We start from the raw sequence: 20,385 nt of genomic DNA, 5'->3' as shown, positions 1-20,385 counted from the left end.
ACAGAGCCCACCTCCTGGTCTAGCCACATGTTTGTAGTAGTAAAGAAAGAAAAAGTACGCATATGTCTAGACCCATCAGACTTAAACAAGGCGCTTCTCAGAGAGAATTATCATATGCCGACGTTGGAGGATATTCTACCGCGACTGCACGGAGTGAAATTTTTTTCTACCCTTAATGTATCATCAGGGTTCTGGCAGATAAAGCTAGACGAGCCGAGCTTGCTACTGTGTATTATGAGCACGCCCTATGGTTGATACAGATTCCTGCGCATGCCTTTCGGCATCGCGTCCGCGCCGGAAGTTTTTCAGCGAGTCATGCACCAAGTACTAGAGGGCTTGAGAGGCGTTGCTGTAGTAATGGACGACATCCTGGTGTGGGGACAATCGCGAGAGCAACACGACAGCAATTTGCTAGCCTTGCTTGCACGATGTAGAGAACACAATTTGAAGCTCAATAAGAAAAAGTGCAATTTTCTGCAGCCTCGAGTCCGCTATATGGGCCACGTTCTAACTCCAGAAGGCCTGTCTTTGGACACCGGCAGAGTGTAAGACATCATGCAGGTGAAGCCACCTCAAAACCGTAAGGAACTTCAAGTTTTTCTCAGCATGATCAACTTCGTGGCCCGTTTTGTCCCCAACATGTTCACCTTGTTAGCGCCTCTCCGCGATCTGTTGAAAAAGCACAACGCCTGGGTCTGGACAGACCGGCAAGATGAAAGCTTTCGCCAGCTTCGGACAACCCTTACACAGGCACCAGTCCTAGCCTATGTTAACGAAGAAAAACCGTCCACCTTGTCAATAGACGCTAGCCAGCACGGAGTAGGAGCCGTTCTTCTGCAGGAAGGGCAACCGATAGATTACTCATCGCGTTCGCTAACAGAAGCACAGCAGCGATACGCGCAGATAGAAAAAAACACTAGCAATTGTTCATAGTTGCCCGAAATTTCAAGATTACATCTTTGGGCAGCGTGAGGTTATCGTCGAGTCGGATCACAGACCTCTAGAATCGATATTCAGAAAGCCACTATATGTGAATGCCCAATACGCCTGCAACGCATTTCCTATCAAAGTAACGTACAAACCAGGCAAGGAGCTGTTTTTAGCGGACGCGCTTTCTCGATTTCCAAGTTATACTAAACTAAGCGATGAGACAGAAGAATTTCAAATAAACGTTATTTCTTCGCTTCCTGTGTCAAACCAGCAGGTCGACAGTATTCGGAACGAAACCAACAAAGACACCGTCATGGCCGAACTACGCACCTACTCGAGCACAGAATGGCCGGAAACAAAGAACGAAGTGTCGCACGCCCTGCGTCCTTATTGGCACTACCGCGATGAGCTGCACGTCGAGGAAGGACTGCTACTCAGGAGCGAAAAAATCGTCATCCCTCCAGCCAAGAGGTCAGAGGTTCTTCGCTTGCTACACGCCGCACATGGGGGAGAAGAAAAAATGAAGATGCGAGCCAGAGAGGTAATGTTTTGGCCCGGCATGAACGCCGACATCTCAGTTCTAGCTAAGTCATGTGCAGCTTGCGAAAAGTACAAGCACAGAAACAGTAGACTGCCCATGCTGAGCTACGAGATACCAAATCTGCCATGGCAAGTCGTTGGGCTTGATATTTTCTACCACGATGGCCAGTCGTACCTAATCCTCGTGGATTTCCACTCGTTTTTTTTTTTCGAGATTCAAAATCTGCGTCAATTAACGGCGGCATCAGTAAAAAACGCGTGCATGCCCGTCTACGCCACTCATGGAATTCCTGCAAAGCTGTGCACGGATAATGGCCCACCGTTCAACAGTGCATGCTTCCGATCTTTTAATGCACAGCTCGGAACCACCCACGTAACCTCAAGCCCGTACTATCCGCGCAGCAACGGCATGGCAGAGCGCGCCGTGCAGGAGGCAAAAAAGTTGCTAACAAAGTGTACTTTTGGAACTTTTGAATTTTGCAGCGCTTTGATGGAGTGGCGAAATATGCCAAGGGACGAACAACTGAAGTCACCCGCTCAGAGGTTGATGGGCCGCCAAACAAGAACGCAACTGCCAGTTCTCTCCAGCCACCTGAAACCTCGGACTGTGTCGCCTCAATCTGTTCGTAATCGTCTCAGTGAAATAAGAGAGAAGCAACGAATCTTCTACAACAGGACGGCAAAACATCTACCCAGCTTCACAGTGGTTCTCCAGTATCAGTGTACGACACCATACGCCGACATTGGTCTCCAGCTGTGGTCGTAGGTCCAGCAGGCCAACCACGGTCATACACCTTAATTACAGACAGCGGACAACAGCTGCGACGCACCAGAGAACATCTGAGTTCCAGAGCAGTGCAACCTGCGTCCTCCCCTGGAACAACTGCTTCCGCGGAACCAGCATTACAGCCTCGCCAGGAGACGGAACGGCCACCTCAGGACGTCCTTCGTAGAAGTAACCGCTCGCGCAGAGCGCCACAGTGGTATCCCCTGCCAGAGAAACCAGTATGATAGTTCCCTGTCATATAAATTGTTTCGTGTCTGTTTTCTGCATTTCGAAAAGAAGGAAGATGTAACCATGCGCATTGTCGCATTATCATATACACGTGCGCACTTGATGCTCCTAGTGCGCATGTCATGTTTTTGTATCGGCCCTTATTTAAGCAGGGCCTTGTCTCAGAATAACCACACTTTGTTCCCTGCATCGCGCACTGTCTACACGTTTGTTAACTTAAGAAGTAGTTTTTAATAAGTGGTAAGGCAACCTAATAAGTGGCTGGTTCTAACGCTTCCCATAACAAACGGTGCAGTCGATCGCTTCGTCCGCTGTTTTGTCTGCAGCGGTGCCCAGCGTTGTCGTTGGCTGCTGTGCCTTCGCAGTCTCCCGTTTTTTTCTCAAGAGACGCATGTCGTGCATAACTGCAGAGAGAAAGCACTGTTTTAGGTATCTGAAAAGTGCACGAATTATTTTGTCGTTACCTCTCCTCCCTCTTTCGTGCAGCCTCAGTTGCCTTTTCGTTTTACCGGAATGAAGACGGCACATAATCAATGTGCTGATGATCCTTGCTGGGTGCACCTGTGTGTATTTAACTGATTATTAAAAAGGGGGTATTTGTACAAGAACGTTAGTAGACGAAGTTATTCGCCAAAACACTTGCCTGTGACAAAATGATCTTCACATATTCTGGCTCCTACGTTCGGTACCCACAGCTCGCCGTTCACGGTCGCTCGTTTGACGGCAACTGCCCATTTACGTTTGCGCGCTTCATTCCATAGAAAACGAAACTATTTTTTTTTCCTTTCACGGAAGAGTTAGCTCCCCCTAATGCCGAGCAGCCAACCCTAATCACGTTGCTGAAGCGTGTTTTCTTCGCGAACAGCGAGAAATCGCACTGTAGAAACTGCTGACAAGGCTGAACGAAGCAACAGAAGCGCTAACCCTCGAACCGGAAGTCGCTAGCTGACGACATCGTCATTTTGCTATCCACCTATTGGCTGCGCTGTTGGTGACGTCGTTGCTTTCTCGCAGAGGTGCGCGCGCGCGCGTCATACTCTTCCCAACAACGCGATGGTAAAGCCACGTGTCGTGCCATCTCCCGAGGAGCAGCTCGCGTACGAAGAACGACGTCACGAACAGCGCCGGGAGTCCGCCCGCCGCCGCCGCCGACGCCAACGCCAAACGTGTTCGTGTCTTTATTGCTCGGCATAAGGGGTGCGTTAAGTGACACATAATTGCATACCACAGTTCAGAAACACTTTAATATACCCGCGTGATAGACCTTAAACAAACACCGTGGCCGCCCCTTTTCAGATTCGCTGGTCAACCATCTCCACAGGGTGTAAGGGGCGAACATTTTTTCGTATGCTGGTTGGATTCTTAAAACTATTAATTAAGCTGTATATCCTAGCCTGTCGTAAGATCTGTCTCGCAAATGCCGTTGATTAGCAGGGTATCTGCGCTGCTGGGCAAATTCGGGCATAAAAGTGTCCAGCGTTCGTTTCGTATTACACAAAACACGCGGATCATTGAAAAGCTACGTGACGTACAGCGCGAGGTAAAAAAAAAAAATCACATTCATTCCGTATACGCGTCTATATTTCAATATGTTTATTTTATGCGCGCGCTGTCCTGCTTGCAGGAAAATAATGCTCCAATTAGTGTAAGGCTGCAAACGTGGTTCTAGCGTGTTAATAAATGATATCCTACGAGCATGCATTGCGGACTATATATTTACAGATCACAATTTTCCTGACCAGTTCGTCGTGTCATAGCGATGAAATTTTCATGAAAGCTGGAGAGATTTGCATGGCGTACGTATGCTGACTGCGCGTTCACAACATTTGTGCGAAATACATTTGCGCAAGCGTCGCACAAAAAAATGTTCGACGAACTATATCGGCCTTCCGGTTACTCTTGGGGCTTCAGTGCCTAAAACAGCGTTTTCGTAAACAAGTGAATGGAATAGCAGTGCATAGTTACCGCAAGTTTGACTTCGCATACTTGACTAATTAGAGCCTATAATTTATTCAAGGTAGGTGTACATGTGTGTCCGTGTTACAAGGCTAATCTCTTTCAACCAAAATAATAACGCGATTTGTTGATTTATTCGGGTGAAATCGGAAATGTTGGCTACTATTGCATTGCCGGCTTCATAAAATTTTAAAATACAAAGGATGATAACAAGTGGTGATGCGAAAAGGTTCCGGCAATATAGCACTTTTTGCAAAAGCAACTAAAAAGTAAAAAAAAAAAAAAAAAAAACTAGCAACAAAACGGTAATACATGTTAACAGGTACAGTATCAGTTTAATTAAAGAAGGAATTTTAGAGCAGACTGCTGTAATGATGCGTTACTCCATGGCCCAATAAACTTTTCCATATTGCAAGAAGGATCATTAAAGGGATCAATTATTGACCACGAACCACATCTTTTCTGCACAAGCTTATGTTATCTCATTGATATTGTGTTTTGTGTTCTCCATTGAATGACCTCATGCGCAATAAGGCATAGCTCAACGACGTATACGATACAAAAAGCTACCGGTATACGTCACTTCCAACCCGAGACGATGGATCAGAGAATCTATGTCAGTCTATCCTGTAGCGGCTACCTCAGCACAAATCATGACAAATGCTGAGTGAGGGGGCTGGCAATCGGTTCGAATGGTTGTACGAGAAAGTTACGAGGTTGAGGCAAGCCCACGAGTGTTCTGAGGGGCGTTGTGGGACTCTGCCTTAGATGATTGGACTCAGCCCAATTTTGTGGGCACTCTTTCTTTGCCCACTTACCCTTTCCCCAGTACAAGGTAGCACACCGGAAGCACTTCCGGTTAACCTCCCGGCCTTTCCCATCCAATCTATCTCTCTTTCACTCACCTCAAGCGAATGTCTTTTCTCTAGAATTCCGGCCCCTTTTTTTTTTTTACTTTTCTAGGTGCCTGGGAAGACGCCGGGAATGGCCTACGGGTAGCAGAACTATTTTAGCATAATCTTGATTTGAGCTAGTTGGTGGGTCATAATTCATAGAAAGTCATTATGCAAAATTGACGAGGACAAAGAACACGACGACAGGACGGGCACCAACGATTGGCGCCCGTCCTGCCGTTGTGTTCTTTGTTCTCGTCTAGTTTGCGCCGTAAATTACTTTTAGCTATTTTAGACATTTTAAGTGAAGGCTGTTTGAATAAGCGGCTGTGATTTTTTAATCTGATGTCTATCATTTTTACTACATATTGTTCTACGTAAAATAATGGTTCCTGTAGATAGTTTTTGCATATATACACGCTTTTATATAGTTATGTGTGCACATTTAACGTTGTCGTGTAGATACATGGTGCATGTGTGTGTATAGTATAGAGTATGTCTTCTTGTCCACTTACTGTTAGGGACGCTGATCAAGTATGGCCTCAGGCAGCAGGTGCTTAGCTCCTTGTATTATTCCATCATCATTCCTTATCCTATTCTCTACTTTCTTGTGTTGTCCCCTGGAAGACAACCTGCGGATTTGCCTTGGTTTGTCAAAATTTGTTGCTAATAATCTATTACATCAAGAAGCCCGATTGTCCACGCTTGTTTCAAGATTCCGCATTCTCGCAGTAAAAATATACTTACGAATATAACATTTACGAATCTTCATTGAGGCGATCGCAGTTTGTATTTATTAAGAAAAAATCTGCGTTCTTTGAAGAAACGTGGTCCCGTCTATACAACCCGCAGGTTCTTTTTGTGCAAGCATGACTAGAACCATTAAAAGTTCACATACGCGAGAACATTACGCAAAAACAAGCCCGTAAACACTATTAAGATGGAATTCGATGATGTATTTCCTTCCTATGCTTAACTCCTACCCACTCGATATTTAAGCAGCCTATTACAAGTTCATCGTGCACATTTGAAAATCAATAACGTAGTAGTGACGGATGCATCAGTGTGTGAAGAAAAAGCGGGTGTAGGCATTTTTTACGATATGATATCCTGGTCTTATACTCGTTGCGAGTTCCTAAGTTACACCCGTATTTGAGGCAGAGTTATTAGCGATTACTTTAGCTCTTGGAAAACTTCCTGTAAATTCTTCGACAGGTGTAATAATTATGACTGATTCTTTGTCAGTGTCATCCTTAGACAACACAATTTTGAACGTACTAGAAACAATAATCCCTTCGACCTTACGTCTGGTGCGCCTGATATTGGTACCAGGTCACCGTAGTTTGTTTTTAAAGGAAATGGCCGACACACTTGCATGTACATTTCTAGGTGGACCAGTCCTGTCCGTTCTGCCGACTACTGCTTATATCACCGCCGCTTGATTTAGAAAATTTTAAAAATATTCTGCAGACATTCCAAAGAACAAACTTTTAACATTTGCTTTTCCCATGGGGTAGTCAATGGTGTTTTCCACGTAAGCTAGAAATAGCCCTCACAAAATTACGATGACGTATTGCACCGACAAAATTTTATTTACACTGGTCTGGCACTGTCCCCTCTATGCCATATCTGCAAAGAAACTGAAACCATTGATTACATTTTATTAACCTGCCGTCGATTTGCAAGCCAGAAACAACCCAGAGAAAAAGTACCTCGAAACGGCATTCCTAAAATTAGGCATTGCTCCAAACACTGAAAATATTCTCTCCTTTGGGGCACCTACCACCTACAGTGGGCTTTAGCAACAGGAACGTGGGCATGGCCGTCTGCGAATTCCTTTGTGACACAAGAAGAATACCTGGTTAGTTAAATTGCTGATTTTTAATTGATATTTCACAACATTTCAATTTGAAATTGAATGCATCTTACTATCTTCGAATTTGCTATCATTTCATAAAGCACGAGTTTCCTCAAAAAAAAAAAAATAAATGCCTCTAAAATTACTTTGCCTTTTTAAATTCCTTGTACAACTTCAACTTTACCCGGACATATACTTTTTCTGTCAATTTATTTGTCTTTCTCCCAGCCCTGTTTGTTGAACCACCGGCTCCTTGGCCGAATTGGACAAGAAGTCAAGCAAGCAAGTCCAGCAACCCGGGTCTGCCTTGTCTCGACTTCCTCACACCCTTTAGCTCGCTTTGGAGTAGCAGGCCAAGTGGCAAGATCCTCCCGCCAACCTCTCTTTTCATTGAAGCTCTATCTCTTCGTCGATGAAAACTGTCATCATTTGCTCATTCCACCCGGTCCGCATCAACAGCAGCGGACAGTGTTTTGCGCCTTCTCTCGAGCTTACGAGAGTTAATTGACGTCCAGTCTCTTCTCACTGCTGTGGCTTACAGACTAATCTCTAAGGCCACCATTTTCATGCGTGTCTGTCGATGTACTGTCTTGCAGTTTTCTGAGAGCGAGATGTTGCTGCTTGAACAGGACAGCCTCTTCGTTTTTTTTTAAGTTTTCCACGCTAGATGGTTCTGTGCAAGTCAATGCGGTGCAATTTACACATTTTGCTCATCTCTGAGGGAGTGTGCCCGACCTCGCTGAGTGACAAGGTTGAAGCTAGGTGCCGATAAATGTGGCCCATTCACTTGAGAGGGCCCAAATATTATTTATTGTACCGAGGCTGACTTGCTGGAAACAAATTTACAATCTTTTGTAAAAGATGCATGGGGAAATCTAAACATGGTAGGCGCAGTCAGCGCAGGTCAATGCAAACAATATATGAGTGCATGCAATTTCTCGTTTCATTCGCCTGGATCGTATTTCGCTTCCTTACTTTACACACAAGGAATGTTGAACGCAGCAGAGCTGTTTCTTGAATACGCGCCTTCACGTCTTTTAGCTATCGCGAGCCGTGATCTATGAGTAATAAAGATAATAGCTAATCTATGAAAGTTTAGCACTATATTTGACGATTTGCATGGAAATTGGAAAGGCTCACAGACGTTGCCACCAAATGCCGGTGTATGTGTTCGTCACACGCTGCATTTTCAGCAATAGTTCGATAATAAGGCACGCAAGCGTAAAATCCAGGCTCGTAATCATGAAGCTGAGCGATCGAATTGTACTCGAAAAATAATAAGAAATGGATAAAAAGTATTTAAAAAAAAAAAAAAAAACGCTGCTGGCATTGCCGCGCGTCGTGCGGCTCCTACGTGCATGGGAGTGGCTTTCCCGCATCACGTTGGAGCCGACGATGGCGTACCTTGGCACAACTCTGCTGAGCGAATTGTGCTATATACTATACAGTAACTCTACTCCGCCATCGAGCACAGAGTCCTCCTCGACCGAAGAAGACGAGAGGCTTCTTGAGAATTCCCTTGGAGTGTCAGCGAAGCCTAGTGTTCACTTCTTTCCAGGCGCGGCGCAGCCGTCCGATTTCTTTAGCCGAGGTGGAGCGTTGAGTGGAGGAACTTTGCAGAATGCGGGGGTAATTAAGCTTCCAAAAGCGCGTCATCCCTGTTGCAGTGAGGAATACTGGTCGTCTGTTGATACCAGTTGTACGCTGAATCCAGCAGCAGCGCTAAAGGAAAAAAAAAAAAAGCACCAGACCTAGGACATGTTTAAACATGGTAGATTAGCGCCTAGTAAACAGCGCATGGTCATCGATCGATCGATGACGACGAGCTGTTCTCAGGAAGCGGCCAAGGCTAGGACGTGGGTAACAGCTACCGATTCGGTAGCTGTTACCTAGCCTTGGCCTTGGCCTTTCCTAGCCTTGGCCCCTTCCTGAGAATGAGAAAAAGGGCACTGACACGAAGTCGAAATGGCGGTGGAACTAGCCAATACTACGCCATGACTGGCTGCATGAGAGAAGCAGGCTCGGGCGACATGCCAGTTGGGCGACATGCAGTGGCGGCTGGGTGACAACATACTATAGGCTGGCCGCTTTATCGACGATCATCATGTTGTGCCACGGGTAGTGAAAAGAATGATTTGATCTGAGCCGTGAGATTTTCGAGGCAACCCCAAATGTCCAGGTGTTCGGCCATTGGACTCAGAAGATGCACAATTTGCGTTGGTTGCAGGAGACAGGGGGGTGCAACATTTGGGGACGTATTCTGAAACGTTCCACTTCGGCAATATTTCGCTTTTCGCCTTCAGGCACGCGCTGATTGGCTGGTTGAGCAAAATCGAAAATTAAGTCGAGCCACCTAGTAGTTTCGGTGTGCGTCATTTTGACGTCACGGTGTCATTGGGTGCTCTCGACATATACTGAATAAACGAACATGCCTGTGTCGTACTGTGGCCGATACATTCGAAAACAGCACACCCGAGCCGCTCTGCACTCGCACGGTGCGCTCTCTCGTGTGTTTTGCGAAGCGTTCGAGAGCGCGTGTTGGTAGTTGTGATGAGGAAACGACAACGACACCGGTTTCCAGTTGGGCCCAGGATCCGTTTAATAATGACACGGCAGACGGGAGCTTGCTACACGAAACACAGACTTTAAACAGACACGCTAACAGGATACAGACGATTTACATACACATGTACGTGGCGTATAATTCGGAAGTTGTCCTTCCATATAAAACACGTGCCTAGCACTCATGCTTCAACACTCGCCCGTGTGCATCGTCGTTGCGGTGCCCGTGACGGTGGTTGTGACGGTGGAGCGTCGTTGTGGCTACGTCGCTGCTGTCGCGCCGCACCTTGTCGCGACGCGGAAGTAAGAGGAAAACAGCAGGCCGGTAGAACACCAGGCCACTGCTGTAGCTGGCCAGTAACGCCTGGCCTGTAACGCCTCGGCCGCTATAACGTCGGGCTCGGTCATCGGACAGGTAGCTCAGGCGCCCCGGTGGCCAGCAGGAAGCACTGCACCAGGCCGCTATCACAGCAGGCCGCTGGTACACTGCAGGAGAGCAGAGCCACGAGCGGGATCCACGACCAGGTCCGCACGGTAGCAGGACGCCCGGTCGCCAGTCCTCGGGCTCGCTGAGCAGGCAGGTAGCTCAGGCGTCGCGGTCCAAGCAGGAAGCACTGCACCAGGCCGCTATCACAGCAGGCCGCTGGCGCGCAGGAAAGCCCAGCCACGAACTGGATCCCCGACCACGTCCGCACGGTAGCTGGACACCCGGTCGCCGGTACCCGAGCCTGGAGCCGCCGTTTTTCGAGCTTGCGTTCGAGGCTGCCGCTCGCTCTCACGCTCTGCGTGCTCTCGTGTCGCTTCTTCGTTCGTGACACGTGTCGTCATCTTCCATTACCATCATCACCAATCCTCTTCTTGTAGCCACAACACAATCATCATTCGAAGCAGGTCCTCTCGCCACCGCACGCCACTATCCACATCATCACAGTAGTGCATGCTAACGTCACGTTTAACAGCCGGTTGATTTATTGAACGCGAATATCGCCTAGGCGAACTATCGCCGAAGTGGAACGTTTCAGAATACGGCCCTTGCATTATTGGAGTGCTCCGAAAGGTTGAATAGTAAATAGCATTGGCGGCAGGCGCTGAAAAATAAAAGAATATTTCTGAGAAGGGGATACGTCGAGGAAGGGCGCCTTGTCACCAATAAAATGCTATATATGGAGAGTTGCAGAAACTGTAGTGTGTGTGTGCGTGTGCGTGTGCGTGTGCGTGTGTGTGTGTGTGTGTGTGTGTGTGTGTGTGTGTGTGTGTGTGTGTGTGTGTGTGTGTGTGTGTGTGTGTGTGTGTGTGTGTGTGTGTGTGTGTGTGTGTGTGTGTGTGTGTGTGTGTGTGTGTGTGTGTGTGTGTGTGTGTGTGTGTGTGAAAACTTTTTATTGACAAAAGTCCTGAGGCTCGACTATTTCAAGTCGAGGCGGGCCGCTCCCACGATGGCACCGTTAGGCCCAGCCCTTCAGCGACATCGTGGGCCTTCTGGACAGCCCGTAGCTGGTCTTGAAAATATGAACTCTGTATCATCTTCTTCCAATGGAGCCATTCTTCTTCGGGGTTGGTGAGAGTCGCAGGGCATCCCGCGAGCATGTGTCTCATCCCAATGATGCCATTACACGCATGACGATAAGTTGCTGTTTGTAATAGTCTCATTGAAACTGCCAGAGCCCTGTTCAGCTTTGAACGTGGCAATGGAAATTGTCTGCGTCCTAGATAGTAGTGTTTAGTAATCTCGTTATATGTTAATAAATGATCTCTAAATTCCCCGGCCTGGTGGTGGACGGCTCGGTTGTGACTGTCACGGCTAGCAAGTCCTCGTGCCAAGTCATGAGTAACCTCATTGAGGTTAGCCCGGGTCTCGTCCACTTCTCCCATATGCGCAGGAAACCATTGGATTTCAGTTCTCATACTCATAGTGTTTTCAATAAGTTTAGCTGCAACCGCGGCCACGTAACCTTTATCGAAACCCTTTATAGCAGCTTTGGAATAGCTGTAAATAAAAGTCCATTTATTGTTCCTGATGGCTAGAGCAATTGCCACTTGCTCCGCCACCATGGAATCTTTGGTAAATACAGTGATGGCATCTTGCACCTTCCCTTGAATGTTTGCTACTACGGCAGTATATGCTTCTTTCCCTTTCACCCAGGCAGCATCTACGAAAGCCGCCTGCTGATTCTGCTGTTGTATCTCCCGCAAGGTGTCCCCCCGTTTTGATACGAGTGCTACACCGAGTGTAGCAAACTTTTCTTCTTCTTTTGAGTGAGTTATGACTATCAAGAACTCCATAAGAACTTTCTCGGGGACTTCCACAATCTCACAGGAAGTGCACTCGGACACCACGTAATGAAAGCTGTCACGATCCGCCAGTTACTCTTACACTTCGCGCGCGTTACATTCTGAGGACACGATTCAATAAGCTTATTCACAGTGAGGCCGTACAAAAAGCTCCGAGAATTACCGCGAGGGTCCTTTCATCCATTCGGCGCTACGAAGGCGCCATCGAAAAGCAATTATCCCGGTGCCTCTCAAAACACTGTGCTTCGCGTTGAATGGAACCAAGAGCCGCTACATGGCCGCCGAGGCCTTAGAGAGAGAAAGAGAGAAAGGTGGTTGGTAAGGACGTGGGAACTATTGTACACAACGAGCAACTTCGTAACAAAAACAAAGAAAGCAAGAAAGAAAGAAAGAAGAAAGAAAGAAAGAAAGAAAGAAAGAAAGAAAGAAAGAAAGAAAGAAAGAAAGAGAAAACTGGATAGGAACGTTTCTTGCAGAAATAAGTACAAATATATGAAAAAAGAAATACTGGCCAGCAAAGCTACGCGCTGAAAAAGAACGAGCTCTGTTGAGACCGAAGCTCCGTTCGACGCAGCCTGGCGGAATGATCAAAGGCATCGAGCTTGCGAGTGGGGCCGCTCAGCTGCCGTCGCGGATAGTAAGTTTGTAAGAAAACCGGCCAATCTCTCCCAAAGCGTTTTGCCCTAATCCAATTCCGCCAGTCCGAGTAAGGGAATCTAAGGCTTCGACCGCGAGCCTAGAAGTTGGCCCGAAATTCACTTAACTCCCATAACACCCGCTTCGCGATGGGTTCGGACGGCGCGCGCTAGGACCGAGGCAAACATAGCACCCGGAACCGCCGTCGAGTGCGGCAGGTTGAAAAAAAAAAAAATAAAAATACGCGAGTGGTTAAAAAAAAATATGCCCTATGAACGTATGCTAGAGTGTTGCAGTGCAAAATCAGAAAGCATCAAGACACGACTATACTCCCAGAAAATAAACCAGCGAAAACGAGCAAGTTCCCGAGAATATTATTCGGAGACGCTGCGCGGGATGTAATGAGAGTGGGGCATAATAACAAGTACTCCTAATGTTGCTGTTTTATTGCCGCTCCTTCTTCTTCTGTTCTTTTTTTTTTGCGAGTACAATATCATATGCCGAGTGTACGAATGACAGATAACGGTGGCCGACAACCATGGGACTTGGAGCTGCGCTCAGTGAAAACATTGCGGACACCGAGTGAAACATCGGCAGAGGATGAGATGGCCCTGTGCGCACACGGCCACCGGCACAGCAGCAACAACAGCCACCATGACCAACACGAAGCGAATGGGGTGTCCCTTGTGGCCCGCAACACTGGATAGTGCCACCACTAAAAGCACGCGCGTCAGGCAACGCGAACCACGAGATGATCCCTCTGTGCAAAATTAAAGCGCGAAGCAACGAGCCGTTTTTCAAAGCGAGATATGGGCCATTACGCGGCCGGGAACCGCTGCAGATTTTTTTTTCTATACGTCATGGTTTGAAACAAGTTCAACGAACCGCCCACAATTACAGCGCAAAATATACCTTTACTGTTGTAGGTGCATGAGGCTTCCCCAGGTGGCAGTGGTGGCGATAGTGCGTCGGCAATGATAATGCGGGTTATTATGAGAACAGACGAGCCTATGTTACCAAGAAAGCTTAATAAATTAGGCTGTCTCACCAGTAGCGTTAATAAGCAACAAATAAAGCGTCTCACATATATGTAGAATAATGCATCTCTGCACGATGATTTTCTCAAACCACCCTCAATTATCTTTCCTCGCCGCGATCACTCGTGTATATAAAGTCAAACGAATCTGTTGTCGCAGATATTCTTCCGCCCGTTCAATCATACATCGAATAAAAATTGAATAGAATAATCTACCATCGCACATTGCAACTGAACCTGACTTTACTAAATATCAAAAACTATTGCGCAGTCATGCCATGTTTAGCAAGCCATGTGAAGTTTAGCCCATGTTATGCTTGTATATGTTTGTAGTACTTGCACGCGCGTTTATTTATGCGTCTATTTTGCGCTCGCCAATAATATATATTGCATAATGACATCTTGATATATTATGCCGTACCTTTCTTCCTTGCTTACTTTTTTTTTTTTTTTTTTTTTTTTTTTTTTTTTTTACTGTAGCCCTTATCTTCTGTAGTCATCTTGCTTTCTTTTGTTCCATCCTATAGGATGGAACGCGAGCGCTTTGGCACTTGCGTTGCGGGCTGTATTTACCGATTCGCAAGGGCGCACAAGCGAGCAACACGACAAGGAAGAGCAGGGAGCGCGCGTACGTACCTGCTACAGCCTGACAAACCGGAAGTCGTAGATTCTTGTTCGACCAATGGGCATTGTCCCCGACGCTGACATCACCAGATTCACCCTGCTGACGTCGTGATGACCGCTGGGGATACCCGAAAGGCCAGGAGAGGAGGACGGCATTGTTTTTTTTTTTTTTTTTTGATTTTGTGGCGCGTCCCCGGCGCGTAGCGCTGCAACGTTTCGCATCGTTGATCGTGACGGCATTCTGAACTCGATGCTACACACTCGTGCTTAGCGGTCTGATTAGCTGCGCGAACAGAGTGCGACAGTGTTGGCCTTTCTAGACGGGCGCGCAACACAGGGTCTATAGTGGCACGCTTCGCATGAACACGGGCCGGCACCGCAGCAACAGCGGGTAGCCGAGAAGCGCCGAGTCCACGTCCCCGTTACCGGCACGGTAACTCGCCGCACGCCGTTTGCCATTCGCGGGCCGCCGTTAGACGGCGGTTTTCCTCGCGAACGGCGAGATTTTTCTTGCCGTAGAGAGAGTGAGACCGGGAGCCATTTGAGCGGTAGCCTCACCGCACCGCCGCCGATCGCTCGACGGCGCCGATATCGTCGCTAGGCCTTTTCCGGCTCACTTCAAAGCTAAAACGGACGGCGCTTCGGAATGAATTACCGACGCTCACAAGCCGCAATATTTTCTTACCGTTGTTATCGCTCTTCGCAATAATTGTACACGAAGAAGAAAACACGCTTATATTAGCGGCGCCGTCGGCTGCGATGCGAGCACAGCCGAGCCGGTCGTCTCCCGTCGGTAGCCGTGCACGGCAGCTGAGCTCGACAAGTATCGGAGCTCTCGAGTTCATGTTTAACGTTTGGCAGTGGATATCGTTCTTCATAAAATGTACAATTTACGCATCACTTTATCTAGGGAAAATTATTTTGCTTGGAACAGAAGTTGCAGCCGATGTTTTCGTCGCCGGTGGCTGAGGCGCGCAGCTTCGCAGTCGTCGATTGGCCCGTTGATCGTGCTGCGGGCGGTGCGCCAGCTGAACTACTGTCTACTTTGGACACCTCTCGCCCGGCAGACGTTCTAGGGCACGGGAGGCCGGTTCGCCGTCGGTATTTTTGCCGCTAGCGTGGACGTGCCTTAACCGGAAGTAGGTAGTGTCTTGAGAAGCCCGTTGGCGATGACGTCTGTCATGTGACATTTGGAGCAGCACTCGGCGAGGAGGAGAGACCAGCCGACGAGGAGAGTAGCGAAGGAAAGAGCGAAATGAGCGAGGGCCGTTTTTAGATCATCAAACGCGTGTAACTCGCTGTTACGGCACCATTTCGAAAAATTCTCGCGGCGGCGTGTTCGTTGTAGACTCGTGCACAACTGGAACACCACAACTAAATTTCGACCTCTGGGTGGTTTAGGGGCCCTTTAAGGAGTTTTCTCAAAGACTGTAAATAGCTAACGCTCACGAAAATTCGCCCACGCATAACGTATAACAGGCCCCGCCCCTTATTCCCTCAGAATGTCAACTTTGTGAGTTCTTTCAGGACATTGGACAAACTTATTGCGAGGTTTGTCAAATACGCTTGTGAAGCTTTGGTACGCGTCAGCCATAACATAGCCCACATTCTCTGCAAACAACGGGTGTTTATGCGGAGACATTAAGCCATTTTTAAAACATACTCTGCGGCCGATAGAACAATTCTAGTTTTTGAGCTGGTCTTCAAGTTGAGGTGGTTATTACTTGCACAAGAAATTGAAATGCCTAATCGACTAATTAACAAATTTTCACAAATAAATTTTTAACTAATTACCTTAAGGCACATATTGCAATTTAAAAATTGTAGCCAGCGAGAGTGCAAGACATATCCACTTAAAACGAATTCTGTGAATCACACCGTTTTAGAGATATGCGACATTAAACTTGCGACAAATATGCTTTGTCGTTCCACTTACTTTTTTAACAAAATGCCATTTTATGCATTGAAGCACGAAATAATTTGACCATCACTGTATTTATTGGCCAAGTTCGGGAATGAATATCTCGCAACTGGTGCCATCTTGAGAATTAGTTCCAAGCAGATCCACCTTGCGAACTCCACTGCTAAAATTTTTAAATTGCAATATGTGGCCAAATCCTGACTGGAAGCTTACCACTGTCGTTGAAAAGAAAAGTGTACAATCATTGCATTCTACCAGTGCTAACATATGGGCCAGAAACTTGGAGGTTAACAAAGAAGCTCGAGAACAAGTTAAGGACCGCACAAAGAGCGATGGAACGAAAAATCTTAGGACTAACGTTAAGAGACAGGAAGAGAGCGGTGTGGATCAGAGAACAAACGGGGATAGCCGATATTCTAGTTGACATTAAGTAGAAAAAGTGAAGCTGGGCAGGCCATGTAATGCGTAGGATGGATAACCGGTGGACCATTAGAGTTACAGAATGGATACCAAGAGAAGGGAAGCGCAGTCGGGGATGGCAAAAAACTAGGTGGAGTGATGAAGTTAGGAAATTCGCAGGCGCAAGTTGGAATCAGCTAGCGCAAGACAGGGGTAATTGGAGATCGCAGGGAGAGGCCTTCATCCTGCAGTGGACATAAATATAGGCTGATAATGATGATGATGATGTGGCATAAGGTAATTAGTTAAAATATAATTAGTGAATTTTTGTTAATTAGTCAAGTATGCATTTCAGTTTCTTGTGCAAGTAATGACCGCCTCTTCGAGTAGACCAGCTCAAAGACTAGAATTGTGTTATCTGCCACAGGCGATTTTTGTGAATATAGCTTCAAGTCTTCGCATAGACACCCGGTATAGAATTGCTACCAGCTTTGATTCTTTTGACGGCAGCGGGCACACTTTGTAAGATCTTTAATAACGCCTCTGAACAGGCAAAAACCGAAGGTATAGTAATTTTTATTTAGCCCTTAATTACCAAACATATGCACGTCAAACATTATCTGGGCATCACTGCTAGCACTCCCCACATTCCCTATAAATATAACTTAGTTAGAAGCAGCGAATTTGAAGAAAAAAAAAAAACACCGACACAAAGAAATGAAGCACTGAAGAAATTCAGCAATTCGAGTGTGCCCTCATTTCTTCTGTTTCCAAGTTTTTTTCAAGTGCGCTGCTAATGACTAAGTCATGAATTATCAACTTGCTCATCAGTACGTCTTAAAGGGAGAGTAAAAAGAAATACTAAATGAATTAAGATAGATAAAGCCTTCTTGAATACCTCTAGTTTCGTTGACTCCTGGTAACAGACTTAGAATTAAAAGAGAAAATGAAGGGTAAAGTTAATAGTTCTTTTTTATTTCGCGCCTGAAGCCCACGGCCGGTATGTCAATGTAACGTCACGAATTTCAAAGTGCTTTCTCTCGTTTTAGCCATTTTGCAGCAGTGAAAATTCTGGGAACTTCCTAAGTTGGGTTTTTGACTTATTTAAGGTGCTGTATAGTCCATTTTTGCCAATAAAAAAGCGACTAGGCCGCGAGAAGATCCTGTCAAAATGCTGTCATGAAGGGCCACCTGTGTTTTGTTTTGTCTTTATACTGCCTTACCAAGCGTCGTCTCGCAGTAAGAGTAGCGTTTTTTTATACTGTAGAGGGTAATTTATTAACGCAGCTCAAATTATATTTATCTTTGGTGTCCCTTTAAGCTCTAGATATAAACTCCGTGAATTATTTAGTTCTCCCAGGACAAAGCATATAACGTTTTGGAGCGCTTCTAGTCACACTAACAGATTCGCTGTAAAAGCTTCCAGAGCAATGGTGGAAGCTTTGCCCGCTGTGCTCAGCATTCGCAGAAATTAAGTGAAAACATAATTAATAATAAGCGGAGCACGTCCATGCCGACAATACTATAACTAGAATTTAGTCAATTGAAATATTTAAGAAGTGTTAAGTTCGCGACAACGCAAAATAAACCTCAGATGTGGGCGACAGAAGCGTGGCAATGACAAATTGGGGTGCGGTCCGGGGGGCGGGGGATGGGTTGAATTGAATTGAATTCTGGGGTTTGACGTACCAAAACCACAATTTGATTTTGAGACACGCCGTAGCGGGGGACTGCGAATTAATTTTGACCACCAGGGGACCTTTGACGTTCCCCCAACACACAGGACACGGGCGTATTTGCATTTCGCCCCCATCGTGATGCGGCCGCAGTGGCCGGGATCTGATCCAGTGACCTCATGCTTAGCAGCGCAACACAATGGCCGCTAAGCCACCGTGGTGGGTAGGGGGGGGGGGGGTTGATTGGGCCCCTGAACCCCAACTCGTAGTCAGCGCCTATACCCAGTGGCACACACCCAGTCACCCAAGTTGGAGTGAAAGAGGTTAGATACATACGACGGGAAGTCAAAAAGTAAAGTGACTTTTGAGAAAAGGTACATTTATTCTAATGATAGAAAACTGAAACATACATTATTTTTATACATAACCTCCCTGCAATTCAACGCACTTTGCCCAACGTTTCACAAGTTTTTTGATTCCGCCGGAAAAAAAGATTTTTTTTTTGTTGCACCTGCAAACAGTTTTTCACCGTATCAATGACTTCTGCATCGGTTGCAAATCTTGTTCCCCTGAGCGCTTCCTTGAATGGTCCAGATAGATGAAAATCGCTTGGAGCCAGGTCTGGACTGTATATATGGCGGGTGTTCCGGCAATTCGAATTCCAACTCCTTTATTGTTTCGGCCATCCGTTTTGCAGAATGTGGCCGAGAGTTATCTTGCTGCAGGATGACACCTTTTCGTAGTTTTCCACGACGTTTGGATCTGATTGCAGGTTTCAGTTTAGTTCGCAACACATCACTGTTCACTGTTCACACTTTCGCCTCTTGGGGTGAAATGAACGGCTACCACACCTTCTATGTCCCAGAATAATGTTAGCATAATCTTACCAGCTGATCGTTGACGATTAAATATCTTAACTTCTGGTGACGATGAGTGTTTCCAAACCATTCTCGCAGCCTTACGTTCCGGTTCGTGATGATGTAGCCAAGTTTCATTTGCAGTACCAATTTCCTGTAAAAATCCATCTCCCTAGCGGCGATAACGGGCCAAATGTTTACGAAGGATGACCAGCCTTTGTGGCTTGTGCTGCGCTAACAATTCTTTTGGGACCCACCTTGCACACACTTCCCGAAAATTTAGCCTGTCGTGTAAGATGGAATGATGACTGATATGTAAAGTATTGGCGATACCGTATACTGGACGAGTATAATGAAGTACGGAGAACCGACGGAATCCCTGCTGAGTGGAAATCGTCCGTCGTAATACCAGTTCTAAAGTCCGGGCGCCCTGCAAGACACCTGAAGTCCTACCGGCCAATATCCCTAACCTCAAATGTGATCAAGTTAATGGAGCGAATGGTCCTGTTTCGCCGAGATGACAGACTACAGAAGCTAAAGAAGCACTCCACCTACATGCTCTTCCTAGACATACAGCTAGCTTGCGACTCGGTTCCGCAGAAGGCGATTATTTTCGCTCTTGCAACCGCGGGAAGTTCGGGTCGTCTGCTCCGCTTTCTGCACAATTTCCTATCGGAGCGCCACATGAAAGTGCGTCTCACAGGGCAATGTTTTATCGCCGCTTCTGTTTAACACCGTAGTCGCCGCGCTTCCAAGTCGCTTGCCTCGGGACCGTGTCTTCCCTGTGAGCATAGCTATCTATGCAGATGATGTTGCTCTGTGGATAAGCGGCCCTTCGCACCTTGGCCCACGGCTTCGTGCAAGCTTGCAAAGAGTTCTGAACGCGACTTCGGAGTACTTGGGTGAAGTTGGCCTGCAGATGTCACCTGCTAAGTTGGCTGCAATAGCATACCACATTAAACAACGCGCTTGTCGAACAATGAGCCGACTGTACCTTGAGGAAACGCCGATAAGCTAGGTGCGACAACACCGTTATTTGGGCTTAATTGTGGATGATCGCATCTCTTGGCGTCCTGCCGTTAAATTTGTACGACGCAAATCGAAATCCATCCTTAAGTATGTGGCCGCCTTGACTGCTAGAGGTGTTGGCTGTGACCAAACAACGGCTCTGCGCAGGTGTACTAGTCATCTGT

General features: G+C 46.8%; 1 pseudogene; it reads left to right on the top strand.

Annotated features, from left to right (window-relative positions):
• Positions 1 to 1,243: 1,243 nt before the first annotated feature.
• LOC119436346 (UPF0746 protein DDB_G0281095-like) overlaps positions 1,244 to 20,385 on the top strand; it is a 22,281-nt pseudogene continuing 3,139 nt past the window's right edge.

Source organism: Dermacentor silvarum, chromosome 1, assembly GCF_013339745.2.
Source record: "Dermacentor silvarum isolate Dsil-2018 chromosome 1, BIME_Dsil_1.4, whole genome shotgun sequence".
NCBI classification, from domain to species: Eukaryota; Metazoa; Arthropoda; class Arachnida; order Ixodida; family Ixodidae; genus Dermacentor; species Dermacentor silvarum.
The sequence above is the reverse complement of the archived record's forward strand: the minus strand, read 5'-3'. Positions and strand labels throughout refer to the sequence as shown.